Raw genomic sequence first — 17,478 nt, forward strand, 5'->3', positions numbered from 1 at the left:
ATTGTTGCCGAACTGTACAATCGCTCTGAGATCAGGAGAGCCACTCTGATCACAGAGGACCCCTCTCACCCCCTCCACCACTCCTTCCTACAAAGTCCCCCTGGCCCGGAAAAACATCTACAAAAAATTCTTCATTCCCTCTGCAATAACTATTCTGAACCAAATCAAATAGATCCCCCTTTTTAGAAAATGTTTTTTTAAGTCCTCTTTTAATGTACTGCACTTTCTGTTTTTAATGTAAGTTGTGTTTATTGTTCGAGCTTTGTCAAAGGAGAATTTGTGTCTCTGTTGGGACAGACAATAAAGTCTATCTATCTATCTATCTATCTATCTATCTATCTATCTATCTATCTATCTATCTCTCTATCTATCTATCTATCTAAATTATTCAAAGGTAATACAATGCTTCTAGGTTAGGTTGGTGCATCTGCACCTAGACAGCAAACCTCCCCACCCATACTAATACCCCTCTACCCTGATACCTCTTACTTACCTCCCCCTTTCCTGTCCTCTTCCCCACCTCCGCTCTCTCTCTCTCTATCTCTTTCACGCCCCCTGGTTCTGTTCTTACGCTACAAAAGCACAGCTCATTCATACAGTCCCAGAGCTGCATTTGCACACTGTATTCACATCTGAAACCAAAAAAAGACCCCCACCTTCATGTCTCAGAGAAGAGGCGTGGGACTAAATTGTGGAGTGCAGGGGGATCTCCACCATCTATGAAAATGCTGTTCTTTTCTTCTTTTTTTTTTACTTCGCAAAGCCCCAATCTGGTTAATGTTTTCCAAGCACAGAAGTTTAGATGTTAGGCAATATAGGAAACATTAAACCCCCTCATAACTTGAAATGAAACATGAGCAGTTTGGACTCATTCTGTAGTAAACATTTTAACATCATATTTTCCCGTAACAAGAGACATTTTTATGACTATGACAATTTTCCAAATACATTCCTCTTTGACTGTCTGTTGAACATGCAAACTAAACCACTATTTTATTCTCATAAGAAAGCATGAAAATATAAAGCAAACACAAAACATTTATTGCATCACAAAGCCGACAGTTTCTTAGAACGTGCATGCTCTGAGCAGCTTCTTGGAACAGCTTATCGCTAGTGAGGTGGAATGCAGAAAGATGCTAAAGTGATACAAGTCTACAGTGCATGTGTGTGATAACAATGTTGCGTGCTTTCTTCCTTTTACAACACACACCCTCTTCAGAATTTGCATGCTGGACCTTGTCTCGTGGTTTGTCACACACGGACATACATCAGTGGTTGCACATTAGCCTGGAGGTGAGCTGCATTTAGTGGCGCCCTCAAATTACGCTTAAGGGATTACTTAAGGTATGAGTTGGAAAACCCACCAAAGAATCTTGTCATTCAGGATTGGCTGCATAACATTGAGACAGCAGACTTCTCCATCTTTAGGGTGTAGCAACATTGGGGTTTAACAGTGAACCACCCAGGTTCTTTGTATTTCATATTCAATGAGTGTTGTTGTTGTTGTTGTTGTTGTTGCTGTAGTAGACAGCTTTACTCTGCAGAACAGATGACAGACTTGTACAATGAAATCACACCTGTTTATTTTATTGTTACGCAACCCATAACCCTGATACTATGTCCAAAATGACTGGTTAGTGACTCTCCCCCTCTACCTGTTTAAAAATAATCCAGACACACAAACTATGTAGGAACATGCTTGTCCTCCACTCCTCTAAATGTGTGTTGTGTCAGCTCCTCCTGACCGAAGGCTGCAATCAGTTAGTGATACCAACCAATTCCACTCTAATTGAATAAATCTCTTTGAGCTTCTTGCCAGGAAATGTTGCTGTTGGCTTGTATTTCTTTTGGCATATCTTGACCAACCTCAATTCATGTTCTATTTAGGAAATATTGTGGTTTTTATGACCCAAAATCCAATCAGCACTGATGTGATTTTTTTTCCACAGCTAAAGATTGGATGTGCTCCGAGATGGGAGAGAAGAGAAAACAAAACTTACTTTCATTTACTTTTAACAGAAAGGAAAACACATCTCAATTGCAATCACTTGATAACATAACATATAACAAATGCCAAAGCAAAGCTCGACTTCAATGATAAACTACGTTATCTAAAAAATAAGTCTCCAGTCTCTCTGTTTTAACTTTTTAATATTTTATTGTTTCGTAACATTGAAAAGTGTGTTACCAGTTACTTCCTAAGTTATTAACTTACCTTACATCTGCCTGCAGTTGGCAGGGTCACATTTAATTACTTGCCATCAATAGCAAATTAAGATATGAATGCATCCAGATGCAGTGAGATCAGATTGTCCTGACTACATCTGGAGGGGAATAGCTTTGTATTCTGATCAGTTCTTAATGCGGTGTAAGTGCAAACTGCAGTGTGGCCGTATTCTTTCTTTTAAGTGTTGATTCAGCATTAGGGCCTTGTTGTATTTGAAGCTACAGTGAGGAGTTTTAAGCTGGTTATGAAATGAATGCTGAGGCCTCTAGAGTATATGACCGACAAGAGCTTATAAGAGCACCTGAAATAAGATTGTTCACAAGACTGTTTCTATGTATTGTAATGTCAGTGTCAGAATACGTGATCAGCTGCAGAAACAGCCTCTGTTTACGTTTTCCACAGCAAAGATTCAGGGTGAGTTTTATGCTTGAGTGTTAAAGACAGCAGGATGACATTTTTTATCAACTTCCGCATGAACAAGACAACCTTGGCATAGAGATAATAATGTGTTTCTTTGTTTACATTGGGGACCAAAATCTGCCAAAAGTATGTCCCACAGTGCAGCTTTAATGACGTGGGGAAAGAGAAGGGAGAGGCAGAGATAGGGGATGACCTGCAATGAAGGGCGCAGTCTGGAATCGCTTGCTGCTCTAAGGACTTAGAATAAAAACAGAAACTTGTCTATAAAGTTGGAATCTATACAAACAAACAAAAAAACATCCTGCCACAGTGCAAGATGCCTGACAAATAGTACAAATAGTAGCTGGAGCTAGCAAATCTTCTCTTTCAAAAGCTGTATGTGACGCTAATTTTTTTATTTATTTTCTTAATTTGAAATCATGTTTGTTGACAGGTCCATCAGTTTGGCCATCTGTTAATATTAGGTTATTCATGCAAAGAGCTGTGGGTTGGATAACATTCCCCAGGCGGAGCTCAATCTGGGGTAAAATAGATTTTAGGAATTTAATATTTTAGAGGGATATTCAGTACCTTGCTGGAGTTTTGAAAATGGTTTCTTAAGTACAACTATTGTACAAAAGGTTAACATGTACACAATGCAGCATTTTTAGAAAACTTTGCATGCGGTGATTTACTCTGCAGTTTACTTCAGTTTAAGCCTACAGCTGGCTGCAAGCAGCTTGCCAGTTGCATAAGTTATACTGATTGCACAATTACAACACATGCTTTGACATGTATTTTTTGCTCTTTGACAAATTTGTCATGGACAGATACAGAGTTTTATGGAAAGTTGTCACATGACTATTGTCCAGAGATTCTAAATTAGTCAAATAAATCCTCCAAAAGGTTTCTTCTCTCTATTGTTTTATTCACACAGCCAAGTCTTACATTCAAGTTAATAATATGAGGATCAAAAACATGAAAGTTCAATGACCTCGAACAGTTTTCAATTGAACCTACAACGGGCTGCTAAAAATTGGGGCCATCGTCTTGTTCTCTCAGAATGTTGTTTGAAACCAGTTTCACCCCTCCTGTGCCATTACCATACCTTTAATCACAAAAAAAAAACGTGTCTACAAGTGAGAGGAGTGAGTAAGAGCTGTTTAGGATCTGAGTGAACAATATAAGAACATGTGTCTGTGGTAACAATAGGCCCATATGGAAGGGGGGATATCTGTGGTTTTAACCCACATATCATTCTTTAAATGTCACACATACAAAATAAAGCCTAAAATAACCGACACATGGCATCCCAGATAGGCACTACACTAAATGTATTCACAGACACTGTAGTAGGGACTGTAATTCAAATTAAAATGTATTCACTGTATGCACACAATCTGAGAAGTAATAAAGAAATATAAATGGGATATAAATATGAAAAGAAAGCCACATGGCGGAATGTCAGAGTGGTGGGAGAGATTAATAATAGAGCCAGCGTACTCCCACATACGTCTCTTGTTCCTGAATATAACCACAAATCTGTTCTGCAGGAGGAGTAGATTCATTTAAGCTCTAAAGGAGAGGGCCTGCTATGCACATTAAAAAACAAGTGCATAGAAGTAAATGGAGGCATGCTAAACAGACTGACCAAACTAGACCTGAAGAAAAACCATAATAGCGCCTTCAGACAACAACAACCTTAACGTTGTGTAAGCCATCTGTTTGAGGAAGTAAACATGTCTCACACTGTGCCACAGGGCAGCAGGAAACCCAAAACCTCTTCTTCTCCTTTTTCAAAGTCTCTCAGTGTTTTGAGGCAAAGAAACCTGCACAGTGTCTCTCCGCAGGCGTATTCAGACAGGCCTTAACTATCAGGTTCTACTGGTGAGCCGTGTCTCATACCCAGCTCACTGTATCAGCCTCTACAGTCAATTATGCCTCATGCCGGGCTATCTCATTATGTGTCCCTTTAATGCCCATCATATGATAGCGGAGTGCAAACCAGACATGCAGGGTTTTACTCACGCACTGACAGAAAGTGCAACCGTACTCCTCGCCCTCAGGCTTTGAAACCCTCTACTTCATTTTGTTGAAATTAAACCAGAAAACACAAAAGTTAGTGCAACAGTTTAGGATTAACACACCCAGAAATCAGCCAATTTATTAGCTATGATTTTATTCTGTGGATTAATTTAATAAAATCCTCATAACTATAATACATTTCAGTTACACTACACATTTACTAAGTACATCAATTATTACAGCACTGACTGATTATTGGTCATTTTGTTTCTGGATAACAACACTGACATATTATCATCTGTAGGTCAAGTTGACATGACAAACATGCTAACTGTTGCCTTTTTAAACACCAATAAGTTGCAGTTGCTATTGTTTCTAATTATTCATAAAGGCCTGTTTTCACTTTCCTTTTAGCTCTGGTATTTTAAGGCTAAAATACAACATTGAAGCTTCTAAATTCTTCACTTATTTTGATATAGTTGCTTACATAGTGAGCCCTAAATGTAACTTAACTGAAAAAAGAAACATGCTAACCTTGACTTTTTTGTGCCTTTCCTTCTTATGGACGGCCATCGTGGTGGCTTGCTCACACTTGCTAACTTGAAGAACTGTAATGTTATACGGTAACTATAAAACAGCTAACACAAGCTATTGTTAGCCAACATTTAATAGCAAGGAAAGAAAACTCTGAAATACATTTTCTGTGTAATAATTCATATAATGAAGGTGGGCTAACTTTCAGTTATGTAATTAATTAGAATGAGCATTACATAAGCATCCAGCCTTATCTTATAGGTATGTAGCCTGTTGATCTTCATAGATGTGATTGACACTTATATACAGCAAGGTTAGCTGCCCCCTTGTCCATTTTTTAAGACTGTCTTCATTGCAAATGCTAACTTTATAATATTAACAACAGCACAGACGTTACCTGTTCAAAGCGTGACTGTTGTGCATAAGCCTCATCTTTAATGTAAAACACACAAATGTGGATTGGTAGCGCAAAGACCTTTCGCGTTATGTGTTTGAGTGGATCTGTCTGAATGTGGGGAACTCATGAGTATTTTTACAAGCTGCAATGGGGGGTAAAAATACTCTTTGGGATCAGAATTAAGCTGCTGTATGGCTAAGGGTAAAAATAACAAAGGCATAGAGACAGCAAAGCTTCTTTACAGCACTGTAAAGACAGAACTGTTGTGTAAAAAGGGCAGACGCTACATCAACGTGGCACTTCTTCCTCTCCAAAATGAAGTAAAATCCTACAAGTGGAAACTAAAGAGATTTCCAGGTACAGATTTGGCTGATGCAAAACCTGGAAAACCAATGTAAAGAGTCATTTTGGAAGCTAGTAGTTCCTGGTGGCTTCAGTAATAACAGAGTGAAGTCAGTAATCTCCTGATGGCTTAAGAAAAGAGAAAACACCCTGCTGCACTGCAGAAATGCCAACTACTGCACTACAGAAACTAGTGGCCAAACCATGTGTTCACTGGGCCATGACAAACTTGATCCTGAAAGAGATACATCAAAAACACATGAAACCAGACTGTGAAATACCAACACGAACAATAATACTGTTGTAATACTTAAGATTGGCTGATGTTTGAGCAAGACACTTGATGGACAGGCTTGTGGCATAGACTGTGAAAGGTCCAAGTTACAAAAAAAAAGCGTGACTCATGTCTGCACACTACTGTACGCCTATAAAAATCCCCCCCTTTCACACACATATGTATTCATGAAGTGAGTATCCCCATTGTCCATAAATGGAATAACATGCTCTCATCGATCTTATTTGGTTATTTTAGATAGTCAAAGAAGATTATAAATATGAACACTCAAGGATGAAGTCACTTTGGGGAACGTTAGGGGAATTTGGTGTAAGAAAATGTTTCCCAAAGAAGTTAGGAGCTGATATGACCCTGCCATAAAATAAGGTTATTTATGATACTACAGCACAGACTCAATGTAGAGATGGACCCAGACTGATTTATCTGCCATATAATCTAAACATTTTGAGGAGCTTCAGAATGCATTTGATGTCCTCCTCCCGTCTTCTGCCTGTGCTTTCATGCTCCCAACATTCCCAAAGTGAACAGCATCCAGGAAATCTAGCCGGCATATGAGCTTCCACGCAATATCCTCAGTCTAGTAAGATTTATTGCTCGCTTGAGGGTACGTTGGATCTTCAAACCGCCCCATAACTGCGAACTCCACTTTCATTTCAGCAGCGAGATGTTTTGAAAAACGCAGGAATGTGCTCACAGAGGATTGTTAGAGTGGAATTTTTGCTGGGAATTTCCCACTGCTGTGTGTTTGCACATGCGTACAGAGTGTGTATGCGGCCAAGGAGGAGCGCCTTTTGTCTCTGAGTGCGTCTAAACAAGTCACAAGGACTCAGGTGCATGTCTCTTTTTAAAGATGCAAAAAAACATGTCTGTGCCAAGACACAAGTGCCAAGGATGGCTCTTCTTCGTGCCAGAGCTATTTTGAGATCAATTATTTAAATTGAAAATGATCCGAGTTTAAAAGAACATACTGTCCTCTGAATTTAACAACATGCTGTCAAACATGTCAACTCATTCCAACCTCTTTTCTAATTCTCTTTTAACTGGGTTAGTTACTACAACAGGCTTTGTGCATTTCAGTATAAACCTGCACATGCATGGTTAAAAGCTGCTTCACTTCTAGATGCAATTTCAAGAAATGAAAGGAAGAAGCTGTGAGCAAAACCTGCAGTTGTGCTTTAAGTTAAAAGTGCACTTTTGCAGAAGTGGCGGACTACTGCTGACCTCCAGTAGCACTTTCACAGTTAGATTCTGCTTCTCTCCCTTCTGAAATCCCCCAAACTTTCCCCTCCGCCAAATCCTTTCTCCAGGCTGCCAAGATAATGGTCTTTTCAGGCCTCCCATGATCCACACTCTGCTGTGGATCCGCCGCAGCTGGTAAACCGGCTGCCTTCCTGGCAAGGAGCAGCTTACATCGGCCATGTGTTCTACCTAATGGCTTTTCCAGGGAAGAGCAGAGGGCATTGTTATATAGACGGGACACGGCAGGCTGGAGGAGGTGTGTGGGGAAGCTTTCTGGCCCAGATGTGTGCAGTAGCAGTCAACCAGGCGCACATCTGCAACCGTTTGAACCTACTTGGGGAATTCCTCTCTACACTGTGTTTTTTTTTTTTTTTTGTCGTGCTGAATCCTCATCTCAGGACAATAAGTTGCCTGACTAACTCCTTCTGTTCTTCCTCTCGTATTTCCCTCTGAGTGTCTGAACTGTTTCCCCCACAGACAGACTAACAGGTCGGTCTGGTAGCCACTTGAGAAGGCGTGGGATCTTTTATTTATGGGACGTTTGAAGACTGATAAAAAGAGCCAGGTCTTTCTGTAAATATACGAACAGACAAAACAAGCACTTCGGCATGAGGCTGGTACCGTGGTCTTTGAATACATGTCACCACACATACCCATGACAAAGATTTCAGCCACAGGTGCTTTATCAAAACAACAAGTACAAGATAGACTTCGGCTTACATAAAGAGCCTCCAAAAATGTAAATAGCAATTTAAGTTTAAGTGCTGTAATTGGATTATATATAACAAAAGGCTAAATATATCTATTGTTTTGCCGCTATGTGGGTTTGCCAGGGAACAACAAAAGCAGGGAGTTTCCTCTGTACCAGGATGTCGGGAGATTTCCGCGTGTTTGCATTTTAAGATTCAGGACATGATGTACTGATTGACATTCATCAAATCAATCTATGACCTACTCCGGGGACAAAGTCTCTCATTACTCTGCCTGCATTATTCTTTTTGTCAAATCAAGTTCTGTTTAGGCTGTGGGTTATGTGTTAATGTGGGTGTTGTTTCCTCATAACTCAAACACTCCCTGAAGATTCACACATTCAAATTTTACCCGAGCTGAACTTTAGACACTCATTTTTGCAGGTTGTAGGTGACTGAACATACCCAGGGGTCTGTTGGGGGCTTTAACACATTAATGCAGTCTTTTAAGCAGCGGGACAACTGGGGCCTTTGGCATGTTGATAACAGACAGAGAACGGTTTATACAGATGAGGATCCAAGTTCTCCTTTCCACATTTGGTGTAACTCTAACTAATGTAAAAGCTCCGGGATTTTTGTTCTGTGTATTTAGCTTGAGTCAAATAACTGAAGGTGTATACATTAGGGACAGATTGGACAGGATCTATGGCCTGTTGCTTAATGTTTAACTCCTGGTTTCAGCATTATGTCTGCAATGTGTTCAAAGTGTTGTAAATCAATATGTTATAGTCTACTAATAAAAGTCCAGAATACCGTGGTGGCTATATGAAGCAACAGAGAATTACATAGGCCTACAAACCTTTCAGTCTACTATAGCTCCATGGTGGTTAGCATCTTTTAGTACAATATTCTTTTTTTAAGCCTTTAACCCTAGACTCTTAGTTCAGCCATGGCACTCCTATCAGCAGATATACTGTAGCAATTTTCGGCAACAAAAAATTGGCACACTTCCTGAATAGCAACAAACAGCAAAGATACATATAGCACCTAGCTAAACATATATATAATCATTAAGCTAGCAGTAAAAAAAAGAAGGCAGATATAACTTTTTCAGTTCCTAGAAATCAGAAATAAGAGTGAATATTTGATATTTGAAATGGACACAATTGTTGCATGTTTGATGGTTGTGTGAAAAGGCAACTGTTCACTATCATTTCTGCCACAGGCTAAATGTCAAGTTTTAGCTTGTCTGGCTGTGCAAAATTGGCCAAAACAAAATGCATAAATGATGCTTTAAAGCAACAATATGTGACGTTTCCATCTTAAACAAGAAGTTTCAATGGTTAATTTAAAAGCACTTCTTTTTACAGGGAGAATGGGTTATTCCTCTTGGAATAACAGATTATGACATCTCTTTCCTTGTTGATCTGAGCTTTATGAGGTTGGAAACTTGCAAACTTATCTCAAAGGGCATGTTATGAATGATCCACATGCAAACACATTGCAAACAACGGGCTGAGGATGCTTGCAGATTCATGTTTGCACATAATCTGGTAATATTACTGAACCTCGTCAGTCGACATGGTTGTTTAGTTTCTCAGAACATCTTTGTGGGCTTCACACCCTCTGCTTGTAAATTCATGTGCATTCTCTAAGAGGGGTAGGCATAACAGCACTATGCGTCTTACAAAGGTGAAGTTGCACTCAAAGACCTGCAGTGGGCACCAAACCGAAATTCCTACTTATTGTTGCTTTAAGTGACCACACTGTAGTGTAAATGAAAAGACAGTTGTATACTAAGAGGCAATTGGATAGGTAATTAACTTAATAAAATTTGATCAGATAAGGTTTTTACCCTCACCCTTTAACAAACTTTTTTTTTAGCTCAACAAAGGTCTGTTTATGACTTCAAAAGATCTTGTAAACTTATTTGAAAATTTCGATTTTAAGTGGATGAATTATATTGAAGCGCCATTCAAACCAATAAAGGAGAAGAGAAAACAGTTTTGTGTGCGCTCTTTTATTAGCAAAGATGCAGCTTTTTGATTTACATGCATTTGTGATATTCTCTAAACTGTTTCGTGCAAGTAAATGAATGCTTCAATGGATACATAAATGCAATGCAAAAGCTGTCAACATAACCAGCTCAAAGGTTTCCCCTGTATATAAGAAAAAGCTATTTGTTCTGCTGTGAATGATCATCTTTTTCCAGAAGCTTTTACTCTGTTATTTATATGAACAACATGAGAAAACCACAAGCCGAGCTTATCGACATGTTTACTGCTTCCATGTTTCAGGCCTCTGTTCACACCACTCACTGAACTGCACATCTAAAACATAAGTGACAGACAGCGGGGGGGGGGGGGGGGGGTCCTGCTCTTTAGAGAGGAAAGTACCCGAAGTGTACATGTGGACCTCAGTGTGAAACAACACTCTCCACCCATTCAGGCTCATTATTCTGCAGAGGATGTTTCACTACCAGATTGCTCTGACCAGTAGTTACATAAGAAGGGAGCAGGCCTCCACCCTGCAAAACGAAAACACCCACTGACCAGTCAAGTCTAAAGGCCAAGATAATGAGGCTGACTGCTACTTGTTCCAAGAGGAAATCAAATTAAAGTAGTAATTCAGAATGTCAAAGGTGGATCCTTTATGTCAGCAAACATTTAGCTATTGCCTTATTGAATAAAAAAAAAATTATGACCATTTTATAGTCTTTTTTAAGCTTGAACTGCATTATGACAGTTTGGAAAAACACAAGTACATTTTTCCAAATATATTGTACATAAGTAGAAATTTGAATCGCTTGTCTTTCACTTGAGTCTGTTATGCAACTTTATACTTTTACTCAACTACATCTTAGAAGCAATATGGAACTTACTTCATATTTACGAGTTTTTAAATTTGTGATCTGATATGTGGTTACCAGGTCTGTGACAGGTATGATACAAAATATGATGATCTTATAATGTTAAGTAATGTTTCAGATAAAACCACCAAACAGCATAAAAAGTAGGTTTAGGTTGGAGTGCTGGTTTAGCTCATGTGGTAGAGCAGGTACAGCCTTCATTGCTCTGGTAATAGGTCCGCTTCCCAGTCCTGGTGCTGTGTGGTGTATGTCACCCCCCACTCTCTCTCAACATCATTTCCTCTCTCTCAAAAGCAATCTGATCAAATAAGGGCAAAAGACCAAAAAGCAATCTAAAAAAGTAAATACTATATTGATCTGAGGGGAATTCAGGCATCCAGTAGCAGCTTGAAAATAGAAAGGACATGCAATGAATATGGCAACCCTTACACAAATTAAAAGAAGACCTATAATAAAATGTGAAGTAAAACCAGTATAAACCAGTATAAATGCCATTCACAAATTAACACACAACTTAAAATGGACCCATTCAACATTAAAGGAGCCCTTCAGTATGTCATGCAGCAGCACAGAAATATCTGCAAATGCACAGCAGTGTATGTATGGAGGTAGCACATATTTAGAACGAATACGTCCAGCGGCGATTCTGTTGGGGCCCTGGGCAAAAATCAGTTGGGGGGCCCTCCAACCAGCGTTCATCACCATTGTGTCTGCCAATGTCCCGACGCTTACTGCTCGTCCTCTTTTTCCTGTTTATTTTTTCTCTCCCTTTTCTCGCATGCGATAATGCATGCAACAATCAGCAGAGCAACGAGAGTGAGTGTTGTCAGATCGTTGTTTCAAAACGTACTGGGAGAGACACAAATGGTCTCAGTCGATCAATGCTTCTTCTGATTTGTTTTGCGTCTTTTTATGCCTTTGATCGTTTTGATTCTTCATGTTGTAGTCACTCCATCTTTTTCTGAGGTTGTCAGACATTTTAATTATCATGAATTGTTGTTACTGTTGTATTATCCAGCTTTGATACTTCAAAAAATGACCAAGTAACTTTTCACTCTGCTGGGGGACATTTTTACGATATCCATCATTGTGTGGAGAGATGAGGACAAAGATGGAGATTATGATCACGGACACATGTAGTAGCATCCAGTGACTGATAGATGATGGGAGCCTGAGTCATAACATGTAAAAAAAGAAATCTGATAAGGCACAGATTCTGTCAGATACAGATGCTTATACAGGTCAAGGGACTGAACTTACTCATACCTGCACTCACATTCCAGGCATGCTTTTTTTTCTGAAAGATATTTATCCCTTAAGTTGCAAATAAAAGGCACAACTTCAGCAGAAAGTATAAAATGCTTAAATTGAATGACGGTAACAAACCAAGTCCAAATGCAATGTGTCTTTTTTAGAGACGGTGTAATATTTGATGCAGTTATTTATTCATCCTTGCTTTGAAACTGAGGTATTCAGGGCGACAGGTTTCATCTCGACCCTCAGTGAGAGAAAAAATTAACTACAACAAAGAAATAAAAAACAGAAGAAAAAATCTTCAATGAAGTAATTGAAACGACAATTTTTGACAGGAAACCTGTCCGTGTTAATTCAGAAATATCATTCAGAAGAATATCTTTTTTTGTAAAAAGGGGATTTCTACTAAAGATATTTTATAATTCTTCACCACAGTGAGGCTCTGCAATGAGGTTAGATGCAAAAATAGAAACGTTTTACAAGTGCATCAAGACTAAGGTCAGATTATTGATGCAAAGACGTTTTTCTTTTGCTTTGTACTCTTGGGAAAAACCTTGCAAAATATATTATAGAACCCAACCCTTAACAGCCAGAGCTAGCTAAGCTCTGAAAGCCCTGTTTTCAACACATACAATTCATCTTTTTATTTTCTCCGTTCTTTTTCAAACAACAGCAGATCAACCGACGCATGAGCAGCTGGTACGCTGTAGAAACAGCAGGTTGAAAGGTTATGTGGTTATAGCATTGTTGTCATTGTATTAGCCACCTGTACCAGCAGACTTGTAGCTGAGATACGCGCAGCAAGTGCCAGGGACTTTCCACAACCGAGTGTGTGCTCGCACGCACGCAGGCGAGCGTGTGTGTGTATCAAGTTCTTTTTGACAGTCAAGTGCACATTTCATTTGGATGTGTGCATGTGTGTTTGGGTGTGTGTAGGACACTGTGTGTGTGTGAATTGCATTAAGCGTTGGAAGACATGCAGAGGAGCTTTTGCTGCATCGTAGTAGAAATTATGAGCATGTATAAAGAAGGCTTTTATGCATAGAAATAAAATTAATAAAATTAATAAATGAATCTTTGTTTGTAAAAAGGAAAATAAAATCATTTTGATCCCTAAAATTGAAAGTTCTTTGCATGCAAACCATATACACTTTTGATGCAATGCAACATAATGCCAGCATCATTTAGTATGTTAACTTCAAGGAAAAAGGAACTTCATGCCTCACAGCGATGCAGCACTCACACCAGCATCATGGCCGTACTCTACCCCACTTTACCCCCAATTACAATGTGGTAATAGAACAGTCTTATCACTAAAAAGCAAAACCCTGTGACAGTGTTTGCCCTAAAGTCTGTGTCCCTGTGTAAAAGGGCTCTTAGTGTTTCTTTTAAAGCTGCAGCCCACGGAGGAAGCACAGGCTAGGGGGGCGAGACAGCAGACCAGGCGGTTCTGGAAATCCCCTTCCCTCAGCAGGCCTGCCTCATCTGAGACACACAGGGCCCTGCGGAGGCCCACATCAAAGGGGCTGCTGCTGTTCTCATCATCCTCCCTCCTCCTGTCTCTCTATATGTCTCAACGTCGTTCTTGGTCTTTACCCCCTCACATCTGTCTCTGTGTCCTTCATATAGCCTAGATTCGTCTTTTAACAGGAGTAGATTGTTTAAAAACGGTGTAACATACCTTTAACTTGTTTGGGTATTCTTGTGTGGAAAGAGAGCCAGGTTAAACATTGCTCTGCAGGGTGTTCTGCATTTGCATGCACTTTTTTAACAGTGTTTTGCAGGTGACTAACCTGCATGTGCCCCTGATTACTAAACATGCCTCACTCATCAAGAGTTCATGGATCAGCACATATGGCGGTCAGATACTGTAGGTGTAAGAGATTTTTGGACATGAAGTTTGACTCATGGACCACCTTTGACTAAATCAGAAGTGAAAATGCTTGCTAAAACTGTTCTCCCCACCCCCACCACTCACAGCCCGCAAAAATGTCAGGTATGTTTGAAGCAGCAGACAGCTTGAGGCCAGCGCGTGGACACTCAGGCGGGGGATCTGACATGAGAAGTTGAAGTCTGGGATGTACCCTTTTGCACAGATGTGGACGCACAAGCTCAAGTGAGGGTGACTGTTTGTGCACATGTTCATGGCTGCAGCAGTAAACAGTCAGTCACAAGGAATGGCATTGTGAATTCTCAGCTCTGGATTTTCCCTCTTAATCACTGATTGCCCGGTGACTGCTGTGTGTCTCATGTTGCCCAGAAGGATGCTGCAAAAAAACCAAAAACTTGTCTCTGCTGCACCAATGCACCGTTCGTTATATATATACATAACGTATTTGTATTGTTTCTCATAACCTCTTTCTGAATGTAAACAGACTGAAGATCAACATGCCTACATTATATAATGTTTTCCTTTTGTTGTTATTTTTTCCAACATGGTTTGTTTACTTCCACACGATCAACTGTACGCTGGTGGGAATGATCAAACTTTCCTAAAATTTTTCTCAAATGTCAATTTTATGTGTTTATTTACATACATTGTTGCCTGACCTTGAATGAAGTTACTGGCCGACAGTAACCCCAGTTAGACTAGTCTGTTAAATCCAGTACTGCCCTCTAGTGGACTGACAAGGAAAAGCAGCACATTGCCAGTAAAATATTAACTGTGGAAAAGGGGGAAAAAGAACCCAAAACAGTTATAAGCCTGGGCAGACTTCAGTACTTTATCTTCACCCAAATACCCAGAATCAGTACTCACTTGTGTATTTCTACCATTTATAAAGTCAACTTGTTGCGAATAACTAATCTTGCTAATTGTTTTTTTTTTTTTAAAGTGAAGATAGCCATCTCCTTCTTTAAAGTTTATTTTTGGTCGTTTATGCCTTTATTGAAAGGAGAGTGGGTAGAGTGGGAAACAGGGATGATGGAGTTGGGAATGACATGCTTGAAAGGAGCTGCAGGCCGGAGTCGAACACTTTAAGGAGAATAGCCTCAGTACATGGAGTCTGGTTGGCCATCTGGCTCCCCACAAAGCCAAGTTTCAGCTGATAAACACAAAATTGCTGCTCAGATTTCAGTTCATGATTTGGTTTCAATTTTGTGCATGGTAGAGAGAGCAGGCAGTACAGGGATGTTGTTCAGGCTGGGAGAGAGGGAACAAATAACTTAGTAAGAAAATACACAAGTGGTATAAGATCCCAGCTGGCTGTTAATAGACCATTTAAAGAACTTTTATTTTCATGTCCTTTCTTAGTCAGTAAGATCAATCACATTGGACTTATGAACATCACAGTACAAGACACAAAAAGGCTGCTGCCTCTGTTATAACTTTTGTTTATTTTACGTCTTTACTCTATACTGTGGATTGTTTTTGTAAATTATGTTTATATGTCGCGCTTTACAGCTTTGACACAACGAGCTGATACCAGCTGTCATTTGGCGAGAGGCGGGGTTACACCCTAGACTGTTCGCCTGTCAATCACAGGGCTGACATATAGAGACAGACAACCAGTCACACTCACATTCAAAGTCACCATTAACCTAAAGAGCATGGGGAGGAATCCACACAGAGAGGCCCTGTCAGACGGGGATTCAAACCAGGAACCTCCTTGCTGTGTGGCAACAGCACTAACCACTGCACCACCGTGCAGCCCCCAATGTATGTAATGTATCCAATCAGAGAAAACTACGTTCTTCTTGTCAGCCAGTCTGGATGTTGTTTGAGGCTAACTTGTGTTTCATGGCTGTTTGTGACTGTGGCTATACTTCATATGAGCTGTCCCATAGCACCACCATAATGACATGGTGCAAGTTACAGGAGCCTCCACATGGAGTCATACCCACCACCAGCAGGCTTTGTGAGTTTGTATAGTCGCAAAGTGTCCCAAAATATACTTTCCCAGACTGTTCAAATGATCAGTGAGAGAGTGGAGGCGTTCTTAATCATACTGAAAAGGAAACTTAACATTCCTGCCACGCTTTCTGAGAATGAATCACTTCACTTCAGGGTGGAGTTAAAGGTGATGAATTGCAAAACTATCACCATTTTTGTCTTGAGCAACAATGTTCAACTCTGAATTTAGAAAAAATAGTTCGACCAACACATTTTAAGTCAAAATTAAACTAAGAGAAAACGAGATATGGCTGACAAACCCTCGAAAGAGCAACTTAAATTAAGATTCTTTTGAGAAACAACCTTGTCCTTGTTCTCTTTACAACTTTGTCAACCTCTTAAACCATAAAAGTACACAAGCAAATTGCATGAACGCACTGCTTCAGACTCTAAATTCTTGTTTCGAAACTTGTTTTTAACAGATTACAGATACAAAAACATGTTATAACATTAGCTCAAGAGCTAGTAGCATGGAGGTTTTGTTACTTTCTGAATCTGCTGTTGATTCAAATGTTTTTAGAGAAAATCATTTTTGGAAACCTTGATTCTGTCCTAATTGGAACACTTTTATTTGGGAAACATCGAAAACTAAGGGTGTGATCTGTACTGGAGTTTGTATAGTGCTTTTATAGTCTACTGACACATCCACACGCCGCCGACAAAGCAGCAGTATCTTGGGGGTTAAGTGTCTTTCCAAGGACATATCGGACATGTGGCTGCAGGATCTGGGGCTCAAACCCCTGACCTTCCAGTTGAGAGTCTGCAGACTCTACCACTGAGCCACAGCCGTAATCTAAAAAGCAGACTTGTGAACGTGTACAAAATGACTCGATAAGATGGATTTTTGTTTTTGTTTCATGTCAAAAAGTTCAGCCATGGTAGGGAGTGAAATCGTAAGATAAATAAATGCCCCATTGAAGGGTTTAAAAAAAAACATGTTGATGAGTCAAGCATGACTTTCACCATCACAGCAGCAGCCAATGCATGTCATGATGTTTGGATTCAGACTCTGGCATGTCTGACTCTTGTGTGTGTGAGTATCAGCGAGGGCGTGACTGCTGCAGAGGTCGTCCTGGGCCACAGAAACCAACTCTGACCTGACAAAGGACACATTGTACAGTGACAGGCCTGAGTCTCTGACCTCAAAGCAGCAACACAGGCTCTTTGTTAAACCAGAGATGAAGACAATCCATTGCATCACTCACGCTGCAGCAGCACCAGGAGTGAGGAAAATAACCAAGATCTAATCTATTTGATCCTGTCCAACCAAACTGAATTCAAATGAATGTTTTAACAAAGGAACCAAGAGACAATGA

The sequence above is a fragment of the Labrus bergylta genome, chromosome 15 (genome assembly GCF_963930695.1).
Source record: "Labrus bergylta chromosome 15, fLabBer1.1, whole genome shotgun sequence".
Lineage (NCBI taxonomy): Eukaryota > Metazoa > Chordata > Actinopteri > Labriformes > Labridae > Labrus > Labrus bergylta.